Source organism: Pogona vitticeps, chromosome 1 (genome assembly GCF_051106095.1).
Source record: "Pogona vitticeps strain Pit_001003342236 chromosome 1, PviZW2.1, whole genome shotgun sequence".
Lineage (NCBI taxonomy): Eukaryota > Metazoa > Chordata > Lepidosauria > Squamata > Agamidae > Pogona > Pogona vitticeps.
The window spans coordinates 238,392,648-238,419,687 of NC_135783.1; the positions used below are offsets into that span (position 1 = coordinate 238,392,648).

Genomic DNA, 27,040 nt, shown 5'->3' on the forward strand with positions numbered 1-27,040 from the left:
AAGCAGTACAACAGCGTTCTGAGGTACGCCACTGCAGATGATTTCACACTGAAAATATTACTAGTCTATTTCGAGTAATTGTTATAGCATTGGTACTGGTCAGGTTCTCTAATGTTGGTTGAGATTGAGTACTCATGCATGCTAGTAAAGGGGCCACTACTAGTAGTAATTTCTTTAGCACTTTAAAATTTTGCAAAGTGCTATGTAAGTCTTTATTATGTTTTCCTTCTTATTACTGTCTTGGGAAGGCCATTATAATTCACATTTGGTAGATATGGAACTGAAAGAAAATGATTTGCCCACAACTTGCTGAGTTGTAATAAGAAAGAACTTGGAGCAGGCCAGTGATCCAGGTACAGTATGTTTTTGCCTCAGTAATGTTGAGTCTACCAACCAATTTCCATAATCAGAAAAGGCCTCTGTCACAACCCCATTCTCTCTCCTCAAATTTTGAATATAGTAGATGGATCATATGATTAAATACCCTTTCCCCATGTTTAAAGTCCTTTCCCCTGAATTCTTCTTAAAATGATGTTACAAAGGTATACTGTACATGTGTGTAAATTCTGTACAAATTTACTTTGTGAAAAAAAGTTTTTTAAAAGTATTCAGACACAATGACTTAACTACATCATTTCCCCTTAAATAAAGCCCTGTCTGCTTTTCTCTCTCTTTCCCCTTTTACTAGACCTGGCTGTGGGCCTGTGTTTTTAAAACCCTGCCAAGGAGCTGTAACTTAGCATTCTTTCGAAAATTTATTACCATTGCTGAGAGCCAAAATTTAGTTTAATTGAGTATGCATTTTTTTAAAAAAAACAACAACAGATCTGTTTGTGTATGTATGGGGGGGGGAGCAAAATACTGTGGCACCCTTAAAACTAAAAGGTTTAATTTTTGTACCAGGTGTGTTAGTCTTTCTCAGAATGCTGATTCCCAAAAAGGGAGAAAGAACAAAAAACAAAAAAAAACAGGACAAAATGTTGTGGAACTTTAAAGATTTAACAAATTTGTTTCAGTGTGAGGCCAAATCCCGAAATGTACCAAAATCCCATTCTTCAGGTACATTGGATACTTATACTGTGTCCTCATATAAAGTAAATCCCCGTGAGGGGCCAGACAAGGATCTGGTCTAGGGAAGGCATGAACTGCTGAACCAGCAATTAGTGCCCATTCATTTTTTTGGCCAAACAGGTGTTTGGTGCTTCCCCGTCCTGCCTCCTCTGGTGGGAACCCAGTCAGAGGCAGTGCCCAGAGGAGGCAGGGCAGGGAAGCCAGGGCATTGCCTCTGAATGTGTGCCCACCAGAGGAGGCAGAGCTGAGCAATGCCAAACACCTGTTCTGAGGAAAAACAAACCAGCACAAACTGTGGAATTAGAAATTCTTGCCCATCTCTAATCAGGTCCAGTTGTCTCCACAAATGATCTGGGATTTTGAAGCTGTTCATCCACAATGAGCAGGACCTGGATTCAGCAAGCACATAGATCACTTGATCACTGTCTTCCCCATTCCAGTGAGATCCACAGTAATTGTTACACTGAGTTTTTTTTTTTAAAAAAATCTCAGTTTGCATCTGTACATATGAATTGGCCTATACTATTTTATGCAAATCAGTGTTTCCTTCTGTTCTCCTTTTTGATAAAGGTATATGGAGTAGCAACAGGGATTATCTGTCAACACCATACAAGAAAGCTAAATTGTTTTCATCTTACCTGTCTTCAGAAAATTCTCAACATCTTGTTGTAGGCATCCTTCAGTCTTGAGAGACTATGGTAACGTGCTCTGAATAGAGATCATGGAAAAACATCTAGTGTGGCTGGAAAGGTCAATTTGAGAATGACAATCCCTTCCACATTGAAGACAAATAAAATCTTTCAGGACTGCCTCTTTTCCTCGGCCTGTTGGACAAGTGTCTCTTCAAATTGGGAGAGGCCATGCTGCACCGCCTGCCTCCAGGATGAACACTCAGATGTCAAGGTTTCCCATCTGTTCAGGTCCATTCCTAAGGCCGTGTATCGCAGCTGTGGTCTACCTCTGGGGTGCTTTCCCTGCTCTAATTCTCCATTCAGGAGATCTTTTGGAATCTGACTGTCAGCCATTCTCACGACATGCCCAAGCCAGCGTAGACATCACTGTTTCAGTAAAGCATACATGCTAAAAATTCCAGCTCATTCTAGGACTACTCTATTTGGAACTTTGTCCTGCCAGATGATACCAAAGATGCGTCGGAGGCAACGCATATGGAATGTGTTCAGCTTCCTCTCCTGCCATGCACAAAGAGTCCAGGACTCACTGCAGTACAGGAGTGTGCTCAAGACACAGGCTCTATAGACCTGGATCTTGGTATATGCCATCAGCTTATTATTAAGCCATACTCTCTCAACATCACATAACAGGATGTTAGAATATTGAGAATTTTACAAGCCTGAACAGGTCAAGACAGTAGTGGTAATAAGCTGCCATAATGATCACCTGTGTAAGACTCAGAAGTGCTGAGTCACAGTGACTGTGAAGAAGATGATGCAACATCTGTGTATGATGCAACACCCATGTATGAAGATGATACAACACCTGTCTTGATTGGACAGAGGCATCTGCTTAAATGTATATAAGTGTACAATGTGTATGTGATGTATCTTTTTCCTCTATACTCTGTTCTGCTATCCTCTATGCGCTTTGCCTCTATATTGCTGCCACATCGAAGGACTGCTGCTTTATATATTTGTACATTTCTGTAAATACACATGTCTTGAAGAAGAAGAGCATGTGTGCGTTTTTCTTTCATCAGAACTCTGCAAATTACCAGCAAGAAGCTGTCACAGGATAAAGACCCTGACACTGAAGCCTTGGAACAAACACAGCATTTTTGCAATGATCAAACAAGAACTTCAGGATGTCATCAAGATGGCAGATGATCATCTATCAAAAGGTGTTTTTTTTAATGGAACACTTGTTGTAGGTGTTTGACTGCTGGATGACCAAAGCATCAGTTCAGGGATACATTGAAGACAACACTGAGGGAATTTCATATTAACCATGACAATTGGGTTGATTTGGGCTATTTAGTCATGTGCATGTCCATCAACATGTTACGACTCAACTTTAGCCACCCATCTCTTCCTTCACTTACCCCCCATGGTGAATCTGATTGAAATTGTCTTCTTTGAAAATGGTGGATGGGATATATAGAGAGAGAAGCAGCTATCTTTAAAGAAAATGAAAGTCATTGGTATAAAGTCTCCAAATATCTCTGTTTAGAATAACACAAAGTACTGTTGTCTGTTATGTAGATATATATCCATGTAGCCCCAGTGTTGCTCTTCCACTGAGCTGTAAGCCCCATATTTTAAGGGTCATAATAAGCCTTAAATGTCCTTCTATAATCATAGAAAAACCTTCCTTTTGGAAATCTAATTCTTAGTTTCTGGACACTTACCAAAAGCATTGCAGTTTTTTACACTAATGTTTAGTATTCATGGAGCGCTTATATTCATTTATTCTTAATTTGTTCTTTAAATTGCCATCATTAGACACTTACTTCAAATGCTGAATCAAGTTGTTGACATTATGCAGCCTTTCTTTCTGCCCTCTTTTTAATCTCTTTTTAGGTGCTTTTATCTTCTAATGGGGTTGTTATTACCCTGAATTCGTGCCCATCATACATTCCAGAGCATCTGAATCTGTCAAAACAGTTTGAGGTGTTAGGTGCCGTCTATTGGTTTTCAGCTGACAGAACATAAGTATACAGTTTTCTCATTTCAGCGGGTCCTTTCCAATATTGAAGTTCAGCTTTATTATGACATCTCACATGCCCTTTCCACATATGAAGCCATAATGTTGCTTCTCATCCATCACTGTTTGGTTTTTGAACGATCTGTGAAAATAGGCTCAGTTCTGTACTGTTGTCTGCAAACTTCAGCAACTGGACTTTTTTTTATCTTGTTCTGTGTATAGCTGTGGGCATAACCAAGATTCAGCTCACCTTTTGTAAAACATATACATACATAGCAGTTGAGGTCTTGCAAGGAAGTCTGCTTCTACCAAACCTCTTTGCCATGCTTGTAATAGTTAAAATATTGCTGTTTTCATTCAGAAATGGAGAGACTCAAGAATTGCTATAAGAGCAGAGTGACACCTCTAATTCCCAGTCCATCAGGCTCATAATTGGACTTTTTCAGAGAAGGCCTTTTTTTGGTGGCAACTGCAAGGAGAACAAACCTATCAATTCTAAAGGAAATCAAACTTGAGTGCTCACTGGAAGGACAGATCCTGAAGCTGAGGCTCCAATACTTTGGCCATCTCATGAGAAGAGAAGACTCCCTGGAAAAGACCTTGATGTTGGGAAAGTGTGAAGGCAAGAGGACAAGAGGACGACAGAGGATGAGATGCTTGGACAGTGTCATCGAAGCAACCAACATGAATTTGACACAACTCCAGGAGGCAGTGGAAGATAGGAGGGCCTGGCATGCTCTAGCCCATGGGGTCACGAAGAATCGGACACGACTAAACGACTAAAAGACGACGGCACATTTCTCAGATGTTCTCCTCATGAGGCCCACCTGGTGCTGACATACTCATCTTTCTGGCAGCAGAACAAGACTTTTATGTCATATCCCTACAATTTGTTTGCAGGGAGGAACTGTTGCCCATTGTATGTTGTTGTGATGGAGACATTGTTTTAACTTTTGTATATTTTAATTGTCAGATGCCTTGAGTCTTTTCTCACAGGGAAAAGGGTCCATGAAACAGTAATAATAAGTAAAACTACATAAAATCCAATGGAAATATTAGAAGAAACTTGTTTTGCTCAAAACATTCTATGATTCAAAAACTATTACATATTTATAACCAAAGTCAGTGAGGTTTAATTAGCATTATAGATAAAATACTGTCCAATAGCCCTGTGCTGTTATTGTTGTTATGGGCCATCAAGTCGGAACCAATTTACAGCAGCCCTAATAGAGCTTTCAAAGTAAGTGAGATATTTAAAGAGTAGTTTATCAGTTCCATACCCTCAGTGAGTTTCCACAGCTGAGCAGAGATTTGAACACAAAGCTCCTGAGTCCTAGTCCATAGATCTATCCACTATACCATACTGGACATGCAATAGCGCTGGCTTGATTCAAATTAAAATCTCAGGAGTTCCACCTTACAGTGCCTGTTCTCTCTGCTCTCCCTTCTTTATTATGCTCTGCTTGCTCTCGCTCGCTCTCTTTCTCTGTGTCTTCATTTTAGTACTCATTCGTCTCATCCAAAGCATACAACTCTCAGAATCTTCCAGCCAACATGACTCTGATGAATGGACATTTAGAACTCTATCATACATAAACTTACAACATAATGAAAATATGTATGAAAATATGTAAAGTTTCTGAATTAATTGAAAATGTTTAAAATTATTGAGCTACACAGTTCTTCAGGCAACAAAAAAATCTTGCAGTCGTTTCTACTTTCTAATTCTTATTCGGGCTATATGTACAAGTTTCCCCTGCCCCACATATACACATTCTCAGTAGGATTACAGCTTTCTTAATACCACAAGAAGCATTTAATACTAGAATTTTCCAAGATGGAAAGAGGAACTATCTTTTGTCCTTCAGGGTGATAGAAACACCTTTTTTGCCTTCTGTCTGTTTGCTTTCATTTGAGGTTCTCCCACATCGGGTCTTCAGCAAGTACTAGCTTAGCAAAGGCCAAGGAATACTGAGGAGAAACATAGCAACATTCCACCATACATGAAAAAGGTTCAAAGGATATAAACCTGGCTCTATGTTTGGGGTTCTGTCAGCTATGTTAGCAGAGATATCTCTTGTATATCTGGAAGAAAAGGAGGGGAAGGATAAAGTGGGGGAGAAGTTGGAGGTGCATAAATAGTCTGCAATAATCTTCTCATGGTGTCCTATACCTTACCTCACCATTGCAAGTTGTGTTTGAAAACCCACAAGAACATACAATATGGAGGGGAAATGAACTGATTTGGTGCTGGAGCAGATGGCTACACATGTGAGAAATATCACAGGAAAAGTCACTGGCAGCCTGTACCCATCCGGAAAATTCCACACAAACCAAACAGGGCAGGAAGAGGGAGATGAGGATCCTGATACAGTCACTGTGACCCTATGGGTGTGTGAGCCCTGGGAAGCAGCTAGCTCATGTTTGCAATGAAGACTAGATGTATTCGCGAAGGCTTTCACGGCTGGGATCTAATGGTTGTTGTGGGTTTTTCGGGCTCTTTGGCCGTGTTCTGAAGGTTGTTCTTCCTAACGTTTCGCCAGTCTCTGTGGCCGGCATCTTCAGAGGACAGTGTTAGTGCTGTTCTCTGAAGGGTGCTGTCCTCTGAAGATGCCGGCCACAGAGACCGGCGAAACGTTAGGAAGAACAACCTTCGGAACACGGCCAAAGAGCCCAAAAACCCCACAGCAACCAGAAGATTAGATGCATTAAATCAACAGATCAGATTTCTTCTAAATAAAATCCATTTCAAACAAGCCCCTTTGTGAAAAGGGGGCATCTGCCAGGCAGACAGGCTGCTGCCAAGTTTTGAAAATGTACCAAAGGAGGGTAATCAAGACTGTCAAGTATTTTAACATGCTGTGATTTTTTTTCCTCCTGACTGATCAAATGCCTGAACCAGTTATATTGAATTAAATTCCAAAGCCTAATCAGGGCTGTGTATTTATTTTCTTAGATCATGTCTTTTTGTGGATGAAGTGATAGGAAATGTTAGATACATCAATTTCTTTTTATTTGCCCATCAGTTTTTCACATCCTCTGTATATGGACACCAGAGTCCCTATAAACACTTAATTATTCTTCCTGTCATGTGCTGTCTGTTTTCTTTGGGTGGGTGGGTGGATTAGTAAAGTGGTCTACAATTTTGCAGATCCTGTCTGGTTACTATCCCACAACAAGGTTTCTGTGTAAGAAAATTGGTACTACATTTTAAGAGTGTGAGGATCAGGCTAGACAATAAGGGAATGCATATCGCCTATAATTAACCAGTTTCCTCTCCCACAATGCTTTTTCCTCAGAAATGTGTGCCTCAGGAATCTGACATGCAAAATAATTCCTTATCAACCTACCAGTGACCAATAGCAAAACAAAGAACACTAAATCCTAGAGACCTGGGGGGAGGGAATCATATACAACAATTTCTGCCTGTCAGGGAAACATGTCTGCAAATAATATACTAAACATATTGTCTACTGGTACCATTAGTGACTATATTTTGCTCCCTTTCTGCATGATATGCTATATTGGGCTTCATATAGCTCACTGCCATGTAGTTGAGAAAAAGTTAGCTACGCACTACTTGAAGGAGTGTAATTTTCTTTCAGCTAACCTATCCACGAACAGGAGTTGTGGAGAACTGCTCCCAAAAATTTATTTGAAGAGATAAATGAATCTCTTTGAGATTCACACAGGGTACTTCTATTATTCCTCCAATTAGTTCCCCCCCCCCACCATAGAGGGATGTTTAATGTATTAGATTTTCTAATTAAGATGCTGGGAAACAGGACCATTCATAAGGTGCTTATTTATTACATTTATTTACAGTACTTGTAAACTGCTCAGCCTCTTAAGAAATTTCAAAGCAGGGAACGACTATAAAATTCTCAAAAGACAAAAGGACAAAATTCTAATGATTATTTACATTGGTGTAAGTGCAATGGCATAAATTCCAGCAGTGAAATGCCATGAGTTAATACGTTGATGCTTGTACTCCACATTGTGTCAAGGAATATAAGGAATGCTGACACATGACAAGGATTGCAAGCAATAACTATTATAGGTAAAAAAAAAAATTAAAAATTAAAATTAAACTATTAGAAAAATAAAATAAAAATGATTTACTTTTATTTTTAAATTTTGTTTTTAACCTATAATGCTTGCACAGATTAGCACGACTATCTCTTCTACAAGCAGTTACTAGTTAACTAGTGGCAATTCGACCCTGGCATTTATACCAGTACATGTACGCCAGCATAAGCAGCTAATAGGATCCTGGTCATTGTTTTAAATGTTTAAAATCTCAAACAATTGCATTAATAAACTATGGGTTTTGTTTCAGTCAGGGAAGGATTGTTTAGTTTAGAAGTGCATTCAGCAAGCACCAAGCACTGTGAAGGTCAATGGACTGGCATAGCAGAAGAGAACGCGGAAGGGGCAGATAGAGGGAAGCAGTGAGGAATAATTAGCAGATCTATTCCTGACATGAAAATATTCAACATTTGTGGCAAAAGCCGTTGCATGATAAAGAATACAAGCTGCCTTGAGTGACTCTTTTGAGAGAAAAAGTGTAGGCTATAAAATATCCAAATAAATATAATTGAAAAGCACTAATGAATTTGGTTCCCTACCATCCATTGTTTCACACTGTTTTTATGGTTCCTGGGCAGCTCCTTATTTGCAAGTACTGCAAACTGGTAAGAACACAGTAGGAGTAATGAGAGCCAAAACATCTTTTAAAAGAAATGCAGTCCGGAAGGGGTGGAGGAATTGTCTCTGGCGTGCGATTCCCAAGCCTTGAGTCCTCTGTCCTTACATTACATTACATATTTCTAGTCCTAAGCTTTGTCTTGTTTCTCATTTAAATTCCTCCAGTTCAAATTCAAAAATTTAATAATGTCACAAAGAAAGCCATAAGCTCTTCGACATATAGACCTGCCTTCAGCTCAGCTTGGGAGCAGTTTGAGACTTCTGCTTCACGGTTGTCTGCTGCAACCCTAGATCAGTTGTTACTGCAATACTCCGTATAATGGCTCAGGCTTTTCGTACCCAGTCTACTCTGACGCAACCTGACATCCTGGTGAGGCCTCCATCAATTCTGTATGCTCGTTTCTATATGCCACTTCTGAAACTCCAACTAAACCCATTGGTTGGCTTTTGCACTGAGTCAGTCTGTCCTGCTACATTTTCCCTCTCTTTCTGTTGCGAAAGAAGAAGGAGCAGTGAAGTTTCACCTCAGAATTGTCTCACGTGGGCTTCTGTCACATGAGCACCAGTGCCATTTTTCTTTGGTGGGTTGCTGCTTAAATGAGACCAAGGAATGTCAATCACTAGGTGCCATGCACGCTTTCAAGTAGTTATTTATAGTTATTTAAAGAATCTTCTACTTGGCAGGGGCAAGCTGTTCATATCTTCTTTAAATGTAATGAATCCTAAGAAGGACAAGCAAGGGCACTGACAAGTAACAAGGTGGGAGACTCAGTGAGCACTTGGGATGGCTGTTCCAAGCCTTTCCTCCTCCAGTGCAATAGATGACAATCTGTTTAAATTATAAATTTAATCTTTCATGTTGTACCCATTGTGTAATTCTCTATGAACCGATGTCCTTTTTGGTGACACCTCATAAGTGGCCACCCTAAAGCCAAAGCACAGGGGCCCAAATTAAGCACACTCCAGCAGTGTCTGCCCAGTAATTATGCAAAATTCAGGCTCTGGTTCTTCACATCTATAAGCAGATATTTTCTCTTTTAATCTCAGTTACTCCTTCTGGGAAATTGTTGCACTAACACTCAGTGTTTCCAGGGTTCTTGTTTCTTTACATTTCATAAAAGAGACTCCTTCTGGGTCAGACAGTGAGGGAAACCTGTGGTGTCACCTATTGCATCCCATTAACTTTTGCTCCTGAAAATCTCATCATTCTGAGTCTTTGATCTATTTTTTTTTTAAGGGCACATATGTAGAATTTATTCACACTCTCTTCACAGGCAAGCAACATGAAGTCATTAACATGCATTTCAATTAACAGGACTACAGTTGAAAATAAAACTAACACCTGGAAGTAAAGGACGGAAGTGGCAATAGGGTACATATTTGAAATCCTTCTTCCTTTGAAACTTTGTTGAACCTTTCATGAGAAAGGTTGCTGATGAATATGTCCACATAGTCAAGGAAGCTAGGGTTTTAGAATTTAATATTTGCACATATTTAGCATTTGCAAAACCATAGTACTGAATATTTCAATATTTGCACTCATTTAAATAATATTCCTAAATGCCCATGTTAAAAGCAAAAATATCAAACACTTCAGGTTGCTATGAATTAGGAAAATGGTAGATTCTGTCTTTATTCCTTTCTATTCATAAACTCTTTATCTAGGTAGCTCCTGTTGACAGAGGCAGGCCAGGTTGAGATTTGAACAGACCCATAGCAATGAAGAGAATGGAAAAATTAAAAAAAAAAATTGGTCAATAACTCTCAGAATCTCTCAGCCAGTAGTCCATTGGCCATGGTAGATGTGAGATCCTAGGTGCCATATGACAGGTTTGGGATAAACCTGAAGGAATTGTTAAATGCAGTTTTATGCATAGAAATAAGTATTTATCAGAATCACTACTAAAGAGAAAAGTAAAGTAAGAATTTATCCAGCTGAGTAAATTGTAACAGCTGAGAGAGCAATCCCAGGATTGGCTAACCCTGGGATAAAAGCTAGCAGGCCTAGCACACACACTCTGTGGTGGTGTGGGTTGGTGTCATCGTGGATTGCTGTTGTTGTGTTGGAGTATCCTGGAAGAAGCTGTGTCTTTGTGCTGAATATTGGGAGAAGAACTCTGTCTACTGGACTGAACATATGGTATATGACTGCTGAACTAATATACAAGGACTTTGACTCTGATTTATGCATTGAACTCTGTTGAAACTGCTGTGTATTACTTTGGGACTGGAAAGAAGGACTAAGCTGTACATGTATGTATATATCCTGTAAATAATATAACAATTCTGCTATCAACACTACTTTATTGCTTGGCGTCTTCATCTCTCAGGGAAGTTCTACTAGTTAGTGCCACCTGGTGCATCCTGGTAATACCGCAACTCTGTCACCATAGGACCAAAACATTACTTTTCCGACATCTGAAATTGTCCTTCTTGTGAGCCCCTCTCTGACACTGGTTAGCCTACTTCACAGCAGTATATCTGAGTCTGTGATCTGCCTTTCTGATTCCCCGTAATGCCTCAAAGCAACACAACATCACAGGTATGCTGGGAAATTTAAGTGTTGCCAGATCAAGAAGAGAGGTCAGGGGCTGTTGGGCTTTCAGCAGCTGTCAGTGTAAGTTTCCTCCTGATGCTAGCCTTGACAAAGAAGCTCAGGTATTGCCAAGATTTGATTCCAAGCTCTCAGATTTGAGCAATAAAGCAACAGCTCAGGTCTAGCAAGCTTTCTCTCATTTAACTCTCAAAATTGCATACTGCAACTTTCATAGGGCCATGTGAGTGCTGTCCCTTATGACTGTGAAACCTCCTATAATATTCTAGTTCAGTGGTTCTCAACCTTGGGTCCCCAGATGTTCTTGGACTGCAACTCCCAGAAATCCTGGCCAGCACAGCTAATGGTGAAGGCTTTTCAGAGTTTTAGTTCAAGAATATCTGGGGGGCCCAGGTTGGGAACCACTGTTCTAGATTTCTTACATTATATCAAGTATATTGGAAATGTTCCCCCTTTGGCCCTTCTTCCATCTTTGAAATGTCATTGCTTGCTGCCCTGAACCATCAGAACTGGTCATCCCAGTGGCATTATCTAATTCTATTAACAAGATTCTCAGTATGTCACTTATCTATGAGAATTCATGATATCAGTTTCCAGAGGGGTCTGTAAAGTCACATCTATAAGGTCATTCCTCACACGGTTCTTTGTCATCACTTTAACATCCTTTTCAATGATGTTGATATTAACTTAATGATTCCTTTTGATTTGTCCCTAATGCTATTCAGCAAGGACCATCATGATCACCCCACTAACAGCTTTTTTTAGCAAGGAGAAATGAGAGGAATAAGTGCATTTTGCATTCAGTGTCTTAACAAGCTGATTGACTTTAAGCTAAAGTTTCACAATTTTCCATTTGTCTCTAATTACATAGAGGAAGATGAGACATGAGCCTGAACTGAAAGTAATTAAAGAAGCATTGGAGAAAAGGGGGGAGAGGGGTGTTGTCTTCAAACATGAAGTCATGAGAGAAAGACAGAAAATGTGAACACCTTACAGATGCATTCTTGTGATCACTCCTTTGCTTGTAGTAATTATAGAGGACCAAAACATGTATGGCACAAACAAGAATCAATTCATTGAAGGAAGTCAATTAGCATTCTCCAAAGAACCCTTTTGTTGTCAGTCTAGTACTCTCTGATTGGAATAACCTTACTCCCAATCTCAGCCAAAAGTGAAATAAAAACATTTACGTTCCCATTTTTGATTGTACCACCTATCAAAATTGTCCTTGCTTTAATCATTCCAGATGACTGACTGTGCTATCAAAGGAAAACATCAGCACAGATCACACATCAAAGTGAAATATTTAAAACTCCTTTGAGTAGAAAAGGCAGGACAAAACTGGCAGAAGTACTCAGTTCTATGGAGCTTTTCTGCTTACAACTTATCACAACTCAGATTTATGCAGCATTGTGCTGCCTTTGGGTCTCTTTAAAAAAAAACAAAAAAAAACATTTGCTTCCCTGAAGGCATCAGAGTCTGACAGACACAGAGACAAGATGTATAGTAGAGAGTGTCTGTAATCAAATAAAAATTATTTTGCACTAAATCCATTAAATTGGATTTATAGATACTGAGGAAATTACTGATCTGTTTTGCCTGCCCACTCCATATATTTTACTTTCAAGTGTGTGTATGTGTGTGCACGCGCAAATGTGCACATCTATTCTATATGCATTGATGGAAAATATGTTTTATATACAGGAATACAGTATTTCTCTCCTGACAGAACCAGCTCCCCTCCCCCGCTGCCCTTGTGTGACTCTTTAGTTCCCTGCTAGGTGTGGATAGGCAGCTTCCAGGCCTTGATTTCTTTATTTGTAAAACAGACCTGCCTCTCAAACAGACAACTGTTCTTCTCGACCCTTTATATAGAAGGTAGTCCAGAGTTAAGAAACAGAACAAAACCTGATCACCTTAATACAATCTGACCCTTGGCAATGCAACAGTCAGTATCAGCTTCAGGGATAGTTAGACATCTGTAGGTCAGCCATTGATCCGTAAGCTCACAGTGTAATGAAACACTCACAGTAACAAGCCAAGGGCTCAAAAATTTGCAGTAGTCTGATGCAGGTTTCCATTTTTGGCTTTTTGTTTTTGCTTTATGGTTTCCAGTTTATCTTGATTCATACTTGTCACATTCTGTATTCCAATTTTATGTTTGTGCAGCATCAGACTTTCCTTTCACTTCTATGCATGTCAGCAACTAGACATCCTTCCAGCTTTAATCTGCTTGTGACATTAGCAACAGAACTATTTATACTTGTCTTTTTAATATTTTATTTTATTTAAAATATGACATTTATAAGGCTTATAGATGACTCAGCATATTGAAATCACTACTTATGGTGGTTTACAAAACATAAAACAAACCATACAATGAAATTTAAAAATATTCAAAGAAATATTCTCAGTAACCTAATCAAATGATATGAACAGAGAGAAGAATAGAGAAAAAACAAAAATGGCAACCCACAGCTGACCTCTGTCAATAACTAGAACCAAACTGGAGAGCCATAACAGAATAAGTATATATATAATATATCCAAATAATAAGTAATAAATAATTAATCAAATCCAAACCAGCAACTTATCTCCAGTAGCCAATTGAGTGCTTTCTGAATTGGAAGTCTCATCTTCCAGCATTATCTCTTATTTCATTTTTGACTGTCTCATCAGAGGATTTTCATGGTAAGAAAAGTTCAGCATTGGTTTGAATATTGCCACATTCTCCCAGTACTAGCAAAAGTTAGCTTGAGTGTCACTACCATTGCTTTCTCCTTCAACTACCACTGCTGCCCAGTAGCTTTCTTGAAGGGGGTGGATGCATCTTAGTCTGATGTCTCAGCCATGGCCAGTCCATCATGGGTGACTCTGCTAGGAGTCCAGGCTCATAATGGAGTGTGGTTTCCTGACGGCATTGCTCTCAGCTTCACTGACACACTCAAACGCTTTCACCACATTAAGATGTGACCCAAGAAAGGGATGTCTGTCTATCTGTCTGTCTGTCTGTCTGTCTCTGACAATGTATAACACTACTCTAAGCAATTTACAAATAATAACAATGACCCCAAACATCAACAGATCAACAAAAGACAATTTTAAGTACACAAATGCAATAACTAAATAAGACCCGCAAGTGATGACGCACTATGGGAACACTTGTAAAATAATGTAAGGGATGATGCCCTAAAATGCTTCTCAAAACACTTGTGTCTCAAGCATCCTCTTAAAAGAAGGGAGGGAAGATGTTTGACAACCTCCACTAGGAACCCATTCCATAAGGTGGGAACCATGGCACAGTGACTGGGAGAAGCAAGGCCTGTGAAGAACATTCTGAGGGAGAGACACTTCAACAAATATGTCATGTAGTCAATGGAAAACAATGCAAGTATGACTGTCCCAATCCTGGAGCAATTTCCATATTATTTGCCAAGGTAGTCATCTCCTAGGTAGAGAATAATTCTCAAGACTTGGAAAGTGACCATCCCAGGAGAACTGGAATAATCAGAAGCACTTAGGAATGTGAAATTGACAATTTGTCACCTAAAACAGGAGCTCAGTCTGGCATTAGTCCACTGTCTTGCAAACGTAGCTCCGAAAACACCCACAGCTCCGTTTCTGTGAACTTGAGCATAAGCACTTGGATTTAAAAGGATGAGGGAAGAAATGGCAGAGCCAGCTGCCTCTGGAGTAGATCGAAGCTGTTGTTCCTTTGGCTTTCAATGAGTTGTTTTATCTCAGCACTCCAGCAGCAGAAGAGTGGAGAAGCCATGTCAAATGAGAAATAAAAATGAGTGATGCCTATAAAAGAGAGATATCATGAGAATCTGCCATTTGGGAATAATGAAAGGCACCGGCAGCTCGAGCCGATTAGGCAGCCTTACCAGAGGCCTGTCAGCTTCGATAACAAAGGCAGCCATCAATTCCTATGAAAATGGCAACAGTGTGAATTGGAAATTCTGAAGCACCATTTAAGGTTGAAATGAGATTTTCTTCTGCATGCATTTGTCTGTGTGTTCCCGCTTGCTTGAAAGGCACTGGACAAATCAGAAAGAAAATGCAGCTATCAAAGCATTGGGTGTGGCTTATTATTACTACTACTACTATTAATTATTACTCATGCCATCTTCATTTTTTCCTCTCTGCTTTCTGGAAATAACATTTAAGTGTTCAGCATATTTAGAGAACAAATGAACTAACCAGTGGTACCCAGACAAACCATTCAAAACCAAAGGACAGTAATTTTCTTGAATAGCATCCATGTGAGTTACTAAAAGGGAGGGTTAAACCCCAGGTTTCCTCATCTGGTTGACAAGGAAAGAAGCCAGAAATTGTTTGCAAAATTATTGGACTTCCATTCAAAATCTCCAGGTCTGATGGTGGCTTGTGACTGCGGGAGATGGGTGCTCCCCCAAACTTGTGGGTGATGCACCCCTTCCAAATCCATGAGCCATCCCTGTCCAGGGCATTTTACAGTTAACTGTTAAAGCATAATGCTGTAATAGGGAATTTCAGCCTTCTGAGGGCATTCAAACTGGTGAGGCTGCGTCAACCAGCCCAACCTAATTCATTAAGCAGGAAGATATAATCATGTTTTGCTGAATGCGCTTACATTCAGTGTGTGACAATGCAGTCACTGGTCAGCAAATACAGAACAATTGCCAGGATGGAAAGTTTAGGGGTAGCAGAAGCAGAGCTGACCTGTATGGGCCCTCCATACCTACAGTTCTGAACACCCGCACGATGTTTTAGCGGCACTATAGTTAAACTGAAATCAAGAGGATTTCAGTTTGTCATGATCACATTGTCCCAATGGAACCAGAGGATTACTGTGGATACAGCACAACAAACCACTTTACTACAATAAAAAGCAATATGAGAAACAATCAACAAAGGATTTTTAAAATATATGCATAAGGTTAAGAGACCAGGGACAAATTGTTATTGGCACAGAAAATATACATACACATCTTTTAGTAAATGTATTAAAATGAACATAATAATAAATAGTATCCTGTTTCCCTGAAAATAAGCCCTAACCTGAAAAAAGCCCTAGTATGATTTTTCAGGATGCTCATAATATAAGCCCTACCCTTAAAAAAAGCCTCAGTTAAGTGAAACCCTGCCCTCACCATTGTACGGCAACCAGAAGAAGATAACATGACTGTATTTGAATAAATTTAGTTTGTTGTACATGAAAATAAAATAAAAATAAAACATCCCCTGAAAATAAGCCCTAATGCATTTTTGGAGCAAAAATTAATATAAGACCCTGTCTTATTTTCAGGGAAACACAATAACTGAATGCCATTTGAATCCAGTTGTTGATACAACCAACCTACAGAACTGATCTACAGCACATACTGTAATTAGGAATGATCAATGGTTTAAATCCAATTATTAGCCCCAACTAAAGTAGATCTATTGAATCAATGGGATTTATATAAATGCTGACATGGGAGTTAGTCATTGGTTGAATGGGCCTATGGAATAGTAATTGGATTTAGGCCATTAATTAGTTACGTGCTGTCATATCAACTGTGGCTTGTGGTGACCCTTTCCAGGGTATCAGAGTACTCAGAAATGATTTACCATTCCCTTCCTCCAGGAGCACCCTTGGACCACACAGCTTGCCAAAGTCTACAAAGGCCAACTCTTCTCTTCTGAGGCTCAGTGAGGAACACCTAGCCCTTGATTCTACAGCCAGGTATTCCAACTCTCTGAGCTACCAAAAGAAAAAAAACTTGAATACAGCTGTGCTCCATTGGTCTCTCAAAATTCTTTACTCTATTTATATACAAACAAATTGCAGAGATATAATTTCCCCATTTTTTCACCTATTTCATGAAACTCACCATTAACACTGGCTCTAGAACAATTTCTTTCTTTTTCCTGAGTTTATTGCCACACGGATTGGCACAGGGCAACATCAAGAATTGTGTTGACAGCCTGTCGGTCACTTGGTATTTTTCACAACACCCCAGACCTAGCACTGGGATGTTGTGTGGCTGACCAGGGAGAGTAGCTGCTATTTTTAAACGATGGGGAGAATATGGGAGTGCTTTTGTGCTTCAGGGATCAGGGAGAAAAATCTTACAATCTTACTCCAAACAGGGCACTGTCCCTTGTCTTTAAGTAAGGTGCTTCCAGGACCACTACATCCCAGCAAGCCCTGTAAGAGGTGGTGGTGGTGGTGGTGGTGGTGGTGGTGGTGGAGGAGGAGGAGGAGGAGGAGGAGGAGGAGGAGGAGGGCATGGTGTCCAGTTCCAGGAAGGAGTTGATGTGATGCCAAAATCCATCCTCCATTTTCCATTTCTTCTCTGTTCATGAAAGGGCCCCTTGGTTTTGTTGGTTGGTTTGGGTTTCATTTCGTGAATGTCTTTTGCCTGTACCTTCTGATTTACCTTATCCCTGCAACTTTGCAACTTGGCCAAGGTGTGGTGTCTGTCTCTCTCTCTCTCTCTCTCTCTCTCTCTCTCTCTCTCTCTCTCTCACACACACACACACACACACACACACACACACACACACACACACACACACACACACACACACACACACACACACACACTCTGACTGTACATCCCAATCTGAAAAAGTGCCCATGGGAGAGAAGTTGCCTCATGATGTCTACTCCTGGGTTTTAGCTGAAGTGGAGAAAGTCAGAGATGCTGCAAGATACTAGAGGGATTGTATAATAAAAGTTAGGCATTGCACCACACACACACTTCAGTCACCTTGCAAGTAGGATAAGCAGAAGAACCCTAAAATCTACCCTTAAGAAATTATGTTTTTCCCTCATTAAATTTTTTGTTCAGAAACAATTTATTTTGTATCAAACTGAAGGAGAAAGGACAATTAAATATGAAACTCTTGATAACACTAAAAAGTCAGTGCTAAGTTTTCAGTTCTGTTAAATTTTTAATTGAGATTTAAACTGAGGACAGACAAAATGTTACTGGATTGGGACTTCCAGTATTTTACCAACAGTGGTTATACAGCCTAGAACAGATGGAAGCGGTGGCCCATCATACCAGGAAGGGCACACTTTGTCCATCACTGATTAGAACAATAGCTACAATTCATTGTTCATCTCAGCTGGAATGGATGCCCTGAAATCAATGAAGCCTACTTTACTTGCGAGTAACAAGGCCCATTTATTTCAGTGGGCATAATGTAGCTGAACTCTACACCAGATTTATCCAAGGTTGAATGAACAGTTCCGACTCGGTAAATGTGTGTCTTCAAATATTTACAAGTTTATTTCCCCAAAGGTCACAGCAAAGCTTTAAATTCCTTTGAACATAATATTTAAACTACATAGGAAGAGAAACAGACATTCAATTCAAATAATTTATTGTCATTGTAAGTCTATACATAGTGTATGTATGTATATATATATATATATACAATGAAATTTACACAGACACCCAGAGACCAGATCCACATGCACACACATAAAACATCCCCAAACACTCCCCACCCACTAAAAGTCCCCCACTAAAAATGCAAAAATACAAACATGCTGCCAGACAGGACTGGAGGAGATTTGCTGGTGGAACACTCACCACATCCTGTGCCCTGATGTTGTGTGATGGACAAAGCAACAGCTGGAAGCAACTTTTCTTCCTCTTTTTTCTCCCATTGGCTGATGTGGTAAGACATTAGTTATGGCCGTTCCAGGATATTGCATCTTGTCTTGGAGGATGCTGAGAAAAGAAAGCAGCTTAGGATGTGACATCCATATGCCCACTCCCAGCATGCCCCATTTCCCCCAAACTGTGCCAGTGGAACCTCCACTAAAGGGGCAGGGGCATGGTCTCCTTTTCCCACCAGTTAACTACTAGCAGGTATCTTTGAAATATGTGAATGGCAAGAGGATTTCAAGGAGTTAAGCAGCCTACAGTCTGGGCAAGCAGCTGAGCAAATCTGATGGTTGGCATTCATTCAAACTAGCAGCTTCCAAGCCAAGGTCTATAGTCCAAGATTAATAGCTGGCCAAGAGAACGGGTGTTGGGTAGTAAAGAAATGCAAAACACAAGAAAGACAGCCCGGGCCATTTATAGCAGGGCATCCAGTGAGCATGTTCTGATCAGCAAAGAACACACCGAAGTAAACAAGTGATTCCCAGCACTGAACCCTAAGGAGTCAGAGGGTTACATGTTGTGGCTGAAACTGCCATTGCTTGGAACTCCATCAGGTATGAGCTACCTACCTCCAGGTCACCCTGTGAGCAGAGACCACTTGCTCTGGAGGAAGCCACTAATCAGGGGATGAGTTCTCCAACAGCTGTGGAGTCACCTTTTTTTCTCAGTATCAACCTTTCTCAGGGAGAGCCAGGCCTCCTCTACCAGAGGTGCTGTCCCTTGCATCTTTGAAGGTCCTGGGTTCATAGGGAGCGCTGGATGTTCAGCATTTATCCAATTCAGGACCTGAATTCCTCCCAACTGGAAGATTTGTCTGAAACAGGCATGGTAGACAGGGAGCAGACCACTTTGGATGGCCCCTTCAGCTGATATACCCAGTAGGGAAGCACTGCTGTATCAATTACTTGGGGAAGGGGGTTCCCCCTTCCTAATCAAATATTTTAGCCCAAGCATGTTTGGCTATTTGGCAGAACGAGGGGACTTCTACAACACATAAAACTAACTAGCATGTTTTTAAAATGTTGCTTTACCGTATACACACACATCACATACACATATATAAAATGAAGAAGAGGAGCCATATAAGAGCATGCTGCACATTAGTTATTATTCACCTCAAGAAAAATGGAAATAAAAGCTTGCATATTCTCAGTAGCCTGAAATTTTGTGGCAACAGTTCAAGTTCCAGCTCAAGAATATCAGCTTCTATGATTAATTCATAGTGCAGCCATTTCAAACACGGCTTCCATTAAGCTTTTATATTTTAACAGGAAAATCTTCAAGGAGAAACCAAACCTCTTAGGATGTATTTAAAACCAAAATCTACAAAAACAAAGTCAGTTTTAATATGCCCCTTTATCCTACCTCTCCAGAGTTCCTTCGTTAACGCTTCTTCAGGCAAATTGGAAAGTCCCCAAGTCCTCCTTCTCTCAGCTGGACTAGTTATGTCACTTAACTTTATTAATGTTTCTCTTTCTGTCGGGCACTTTTGCTTTGATAGGAAGAAAACAAGCCTGGTCCTCAGTTTTAACAGAAGTCTGGGGCCTCTGTCTTTGAGTCACTTCTTCATTTCTAGAAGTCTGCCTCAACGCTTTTCACTCTCCTTCCATTTTTACAAATAAGAAAGCATGACCTATTGGTTGTTGTGGGTTTTTCGGGCCCTTTGGCCATGTTCTGAAGGTTGTTCTTCCTGATGTTTCACCAGTCTCTGTGGACAGAGTTCCTATTCCAGTCCTCTGAAGATGCCGGCCACAGAGACTGGCGAAACGTCAGGAAGAACAACCTTCAGAACATGGCCAAAGGGCACGAAAAAACCCACAACAACCATTAGATCCTGGCCGTGAAAGCCTTCGCGAAAGCATGACCTATGTTTGAAGTGAGGCACATATTGGGTCTGTGTGACTAAAGCGCGTCTTTAATTCAGGGGTGGACAAAGTTTCTCTGCCACGCCCACCCTATGTGTTTTTCGCTGTTGGGTATATTGGCTAGGGTTGCTACGAGCTATGGTCCAAAAGCATCTTTGTGTAGCCCTGCTTTCATAAGTGATCTCTCTCCTGTAAATGTGAATTAACTATTTATCCAAATTACCTCATGAAATGTACTGTAAAAATTTCATTCCCTCACCTGTCAGGCCAATTTCATTATATGATTCTTACAGATCAATCTAATGGGAGGGGAAGACATCCTATGAAAGAGTTATCAGCACTGCTTGAGCTTTGCCAGTGTGCTGAACCCAGACTGAGCGACTCAGGGCACCTTCTTCCTCATATTTTCACTCCTTGCTTTTGTTTTTTGTATTTGTTTAATTCCCCCTGTCCACTGCAGTCAGTGGAAGGGCTGGTGCCATTGAGTCACCTTTTGTGAGGATCTAACAGTGGAAGTTACATTGCCCACTGACACATGACTGACAAGAAAAGAACATTAGTGTTTATAAATAAAGGTAATTAACAATACATCTTACCAAATCAATTTTGATTTACAGAGATTCTTTCCAGAGTTTTTGAGGAATAGAGTACTCAGAAATGGTTTGCTATTTCCTCATTCTGCGAGCATTCTGGGATTGTGCGCCTTTCCCAAGGTTATTCTTCTCTCAGGAATCACAAACAAGTAACTAGTCCAGGTTCTGAAGAAAACTCGAAGACCCATTTCCATTTCCCCCTTTTGCAGACCATAAGCAATATGATTCTCTAGTTTACCTGTATAGCCATGAGTGATGAAGGTCCACAGTTCTTTTATAAATTAATCCTCATGCAGGATTCTAATATAACCTGAATACAGCCCCCCCAAATCTGTTTTCCAAGTTCCAGTTTTGTCCGGCAAGTTGTACTTCAATTAATCTCTCCCATGGACAGGAATGGATTTGAGTATTTAGTATTGATTCGAGTGACCATTTTTAATACAATATTTGTTTTATTCTTTTTAAATATTTATATACTTACTATTTTTAGCTTTCAAATATTGCATTTTAATTGCTATAAGCCACCACCAGTTCTTTTAAGGAGAGAGGCAGGGTAAAAACAGTTGGAAGGAAGGAAGGAAGGAAGGAAGGAAGGAAGGAAGGAAGGAAGGAAGGAAGGAAGGACAGTTGAAAAAAACTTGTTTTGCAGCCAATATAAATTGATTTCACCCATGTGTCTTGTGCCCAGGAATCCATACATCGATATAAATAACATTATTATCCATTTAACTGCAGTTATTCTTGCCAGTGGAACCACACCCAAAGTTCATTAAACTACCACTAGTCACTGCAACATGGTTGGAGTTCTAGACTCTTCTTAAAAATAAAACAACAGGGCTGCAAAATGAAGACTAGAGTGAAGACAAAGATGGTTCTGCCATTTCATGCACACCCATAAAAGCTTGGAAGTTACAAGTAATACTTCCCTAAAGGTCTTAACTGCAAGAAAATAGTGCAACACGAGTGACAAGTAACATAATTCCCTTTAGTAACCTCTTTTGGGTAATTAGTAATGGAACAAGAAATTTCAAAGTTAATTTTAGATGAAATATTACATGTAACATTAACATTTCTAGTTACTTTTGAAAGTTACTTTTAATTATTATTTTAAGTATTTTAGGAGCGTTCTTAAAATATTTTTTGCTGCCGCCCCCCCTCAATTTTCTGGCAAGGGAAGTATTCTTTTGTTTTGCCTTTCGTGTTTTAGCAAATATTTGCAAACTACAGTATCAAAATTGGTCACAAGAGGGAACTAGAGAGTATTTGCTTCTTCTTTTTTGGCCCACCATTAAAGACAACAGAGTGTGTTGATAACATGCAATGCAACAATGGATAGGAGCAGTGGTAACTATAACAACAACCTGGCTATGGAGAAATAATGAGTTCTTTAAAAAAAAAGGATGGTCCAAGTTCTGAGTTAATTCTACTTCAGCACAGGTGACAGGACAGTGTCTTTTACTGCAGAGATGTATCTTGTAACAAAGGGGATTGACTGGAAAGGGAATGTCTGATACCAATGATTCCACCCACCCACCCGCAAAAGCTTGGTAGCTGTTACTCATTGCCGAATGGCCCGCCCTAGCTGCAAGGAAACAGTGCATCACCATCTGCTGGCTGGAGGTGCTACACATCTAATCAATACAATAGCTGTGGCATGTTTAGCGGTCCCCCATCTCTTTAATAATCTGCTGTTCAAGTGACTTTAACTAAAGATCACCCCTTTGAGACTGCAATGGAACCCATCCCGCCCCACATTTAACCACAGGGCTATTAAGGTAATAGGCATTAGTGTTAGATCTTCCCCTGGGGAGCGTTTATTTCACTTTGTGGTTAATAGCTCTGTACTGTCTTACAGCCTGCCCTTGAGGTGCCAGCTGCCTGACTCCTTCAAAGCTGGTGGTGTGTTTTATTTCTTTCTCCTGCATTTCCCTGCTCTTTTCTGCCATTAAGAAAAGAATGCTGAGCAGCCTTCTCATTTTTCCTGTATCCTCGGGCTGATATATTTATAGGGAGATTTGACCTAGGAAGGAGAGGAGAATACATAGGGCCAATTAAACAGCTGCGCAAGGTGTTTGAGGCGGGCAGAGATCATATCTTCCAAGTGGCAAAATGTTGCAGTTTAAATAAGAATCATAGGATTATTCTTATGCTGCATCAAACGAAAAGCTGTCCAGTCTGACATTCTCCTCTCTGTTATTTCTAACACAGCTACTTGGATAGCTCATGGAGCTCAGCATCTGCCCGAAGAGCCAGAGGTTGAGAGTTCAACTCCTCACTGTGTTCCCTGTGAGAAGAACCACCCTGTGTAGCCTTGGGCAAGCTGTAGAGTCCCAGGACACCCCCAGAAGAAGGCAATGGTAAATGTCTTCTAGGTACTTCCTACCTGGAAAACCCTGGAAAGGGTTAACATTACTCAGAATTGATTTGATCGCACATTATTATTATTAGTACTGTATCAAAAAATGCCAGGCACAATCAATCAAAATTATAAAAACATTGTCTGGTGTTATATCATAGATACAAGTTTCAACCAAAAACCTAAGTATCTGTTAAATATTGACATAGTATATATGCTGTTTCTAATGTTGCCATTTTTGTAGCTCTGATAATGTTACTTATGAAATCTGCAACTGCTTATATTACTGTGTGAAATTTCATGATATTGTTCCCAAAAGCCCCAATGACAATGGGGACGACTGAGGTATGTTTCATCCACAAGCGAGAAGTTTCAACTGCCAGATCTCTGTATTTTGTTAATTTTTCAAATTCTTTAGCTTCAACTCTGGCATCTCATAGAATTGCAATGTCAATGATCCAGACATTTCTTCATTCTGTTACTACTATGGCTGGTGTGTTATGTTTGAGATGTTTATCAGTTTGGATCTGGAAATCCCACAAGATCTTGACTTCCTCATTTTCTGACACCTTCTCCACCTGATGTTTCCATGGGTTTTTGGAAGCTGGCAAGTTATTATTATTATTATTTTGCATAATGATGAGTGCACTGATTTTGCCACTCTATCGTGCCTAATTTTGTAATCTGTTTGTGCAATCTTTGGACATTTGCAGATGAGATGTGACACAGTTTCATCTTTTCTTGGCAGAGCTGACATTTGCTATTAGCACTACTTCCTTGAATTTTAGCTTTCATCACGTTGGTTTGGAGTGCTTGTTTTTGTGCAGCAAAAATCAAGCCTTTGGTTTCTTTCTTAAGGGTTATATTATTATTTCTAACACAGCATCATAGCATTGTAGAATTGAGGCTCATCAAGTGTATCCCACAACTGGAACAGAAATACCACAGCTAAAGAAACAAGAGCACCCAACCATTATTTTGAAATCTCCAGTGAAGGAGGGTCCACCACCTTACTGTCTCTTACTGTCAGGACATCCTCCCAAATGTTTCTACAAATCACCTTCTTGTTGTTTGAATCCATTACTTTAGGTCCTACCCTTGGAACCACAGAAAACAAGCTTGCTCTATCTTGGTGGTGACAGTTCTTCAAATGGCAGACAAGCTCCATAAAGCTTTGTTCCTGGACTTTTTATAGTCTTGGTCACCATCTTCTGACTTGTAGAAACTGATCTGGGGATGGCTTAATGGGTGTAATATGGACAGATATACATAAAGCCATAAAGTACAGGTCAATGGAAATATGATGTAGTCCATAAATTGTTATTCCTTATTGTTCTTGTAAACATATATGTTTTCTTTATCTTGTGTATTGTCTTTAATATAAGATTGTGCTTTTTGTACATAAAAGGGGGCAGGTAGGTGGTATTTCATACTATACTGGGGAGGTAGAATATGGGGTGCTTGGTATAACTTTGTAAAACTTTGTTCATTATACTTTGGGCACATGGTGTAACTGTTCCATTGCTTGTAAATGGTGTCTTCTGTCTTGCTTCAGGAATTTTCTATGATAGCTGTCTCTATAGTATTATAACCATTCTGTACATCTAGAGTGGAAGCAAACAAATGTAGTATGTCTTTTTAACAATTAAAAAAAATCCTTAAAATGTCTTAAATCTTCTCTGGACACATTTCAGCTTGTCAGTGTCCTTCTTGAACTGTGGTGCCCAGAAATGGACAATGTATTTGGGGTGAGGTCTGATCGCAGTTCGAGAAAACTGTGCTGCGCTTTGGTAATCATAATAGAATAGTACTACTACTTCCCTTGGTCTGGACACTATACTTTCATTGATCCAGGCTTATACTGGATTCACTTGTTTTGCTGCTTCATCATCCTAGTGGCTTACATCTGTGGTCTAATAAAGGCCTTAGAGCCTTTTGACACACTGTACCGCCAAGCCAGAAGTTACCCCTTGGATTTTTTTTTGCCTTTGGTTTTTCCCACCTAAAAGTAAAACTTTCCTTTCCACCCACTCCCACCAAAATTTCTTTGGTTTTTTTGGACAAGTTCTACAATCTGATAAGCTTGTAGCTATCAGAAAAAGACGTACGATTAATCTAACAGTACTTGTTTTTGAGAAAACTGTGCCGTGTCTTGGTAATCATAGTGTTCTTTTCTAAATGGTAACAGGCTGACTATGTAATGATCTGTTCCAAAACCATTTCTGGTACTGATGTCAAGCTGACTGGTCATTAGTTGCCTGGATCATCTTTTTCTCCCTCCCTTTTTTGAAGATGGGGATGACATTTGCTTGCCTCCTGTCTTAAGGGACCTCATTTGTTCTCAAATAATTCTTGAGGTTTATAGACTGAAGCACTGTGATTACATCTGTAAGTTCCTTTAGTACCTTTGATGCAGTTCAACTGGCCCCAGAGACCCGAATTCATTTAAAGTAGCTAGGCGTTTTCATATCACTACTGGCTATTCTATTCTATTCCACCTAAAGTTCTCAGTGCTTGGTGAATTCTTCCCTGTTAAGTTAGGACTACATCCAGAACAGCTAATCCTCTTGCGGCTGTTTTATCACAATAGGATTGCTTCTGAACATGGTGATCTCATTACACAGGATGTATGGTACAGCAGTGTTAAGAATGGCACTCTAAAGATCCAGATTCAAATCCCCAGTGAGCCAGGAAATGACTGGCTCTTCTGATTTTCTCTCAGGCTGACCAACTTTATACGACTGTCATAATCATGAACTCCTCCTTCCAGGAGGCTGATATTCCTTCCCATTTGAAGGAGACAATGATCCACCCCATTCTGAAAAAAAAGTCAGTCTTCTGACCATTTAAACAACTATCGTCCTGTTGCTAATATAACAGGGAAATGGACTGAGAGGTTGGTGGTTGATCAAGTGCAGGCATTCTTGGAGGACACTGATAGTTTGGACCCATTTCAGATGGGATTTAGGCTGCACCACAGGACCGAGACAGTTTTGGTCTTTCTGCTATAGTAGATGACTTCCTTTGAGAGGCCAGCCGAGGAAATGTGGCCCTGTTGGTTCTCCTGGACCTCTCAGAAGCCTTTGATGCCATCGACTCCTGGAGTGGTTTGTCAGGGTTGGGGATCAGAGGTACAGCATCATCCAGATTGGAGGCTTTCCTCTTCCTCGACGATCAACACGAGAGGGTTCAGCTTGGGGAGGCCGTTTTGTCCCCAAGGGTATTGCAATTTGGTGTCCCACAGGAGTCAATCATCTCCCCATTGCTGTTCAACATCTATCTGAGGCTGCTAGGGGAGGTCATCTGGAGAGTTGGAATCCACTGCCATCAATATGCTGATGGCATACAACTCTATCTCTCTTTCATCTTCTCAATGGAAAGCTGTACAGACCCTGCAGCACTGCATGGCCACAATTATGGACTGGGCAATGGCTAACAGGTTGAAACTGAATCCTGACAAGATGGAGATCCTGTTCTTGGGACGGATTGATTAGGATGCTGCTTACCTGGTCTAGATATGGTGAGACTCCCACTGAAGGATCAAGGTTCACAATCTGGGTGCATTCCTGGACCTGGCCGTCTCAATG

The 27,040-nt window shown here is 40.2% G+C and overlaps 1 long non-coding RNA gene across 1 annotated transcript; it reads right to left on the reverse strand.

Moving 5' to 3' along the window:
• On the reverse strand, window positions 1-26,710 carry LOC144584011 (uncharacterized). Its single transcript, XR_013538006.1, has 2 exons — window positions 20,005-26,710; window positions 1-18,702 (listed from the first exon to the last, which is right to left on the reverse strand). It is a non-coding gene; the product is annotated as an uncharacterized LOC144584011 (long non-coding RNA).
• Between the last annotated feature and the right edge of the window lie 330 nt (window positions 26,711-27,040).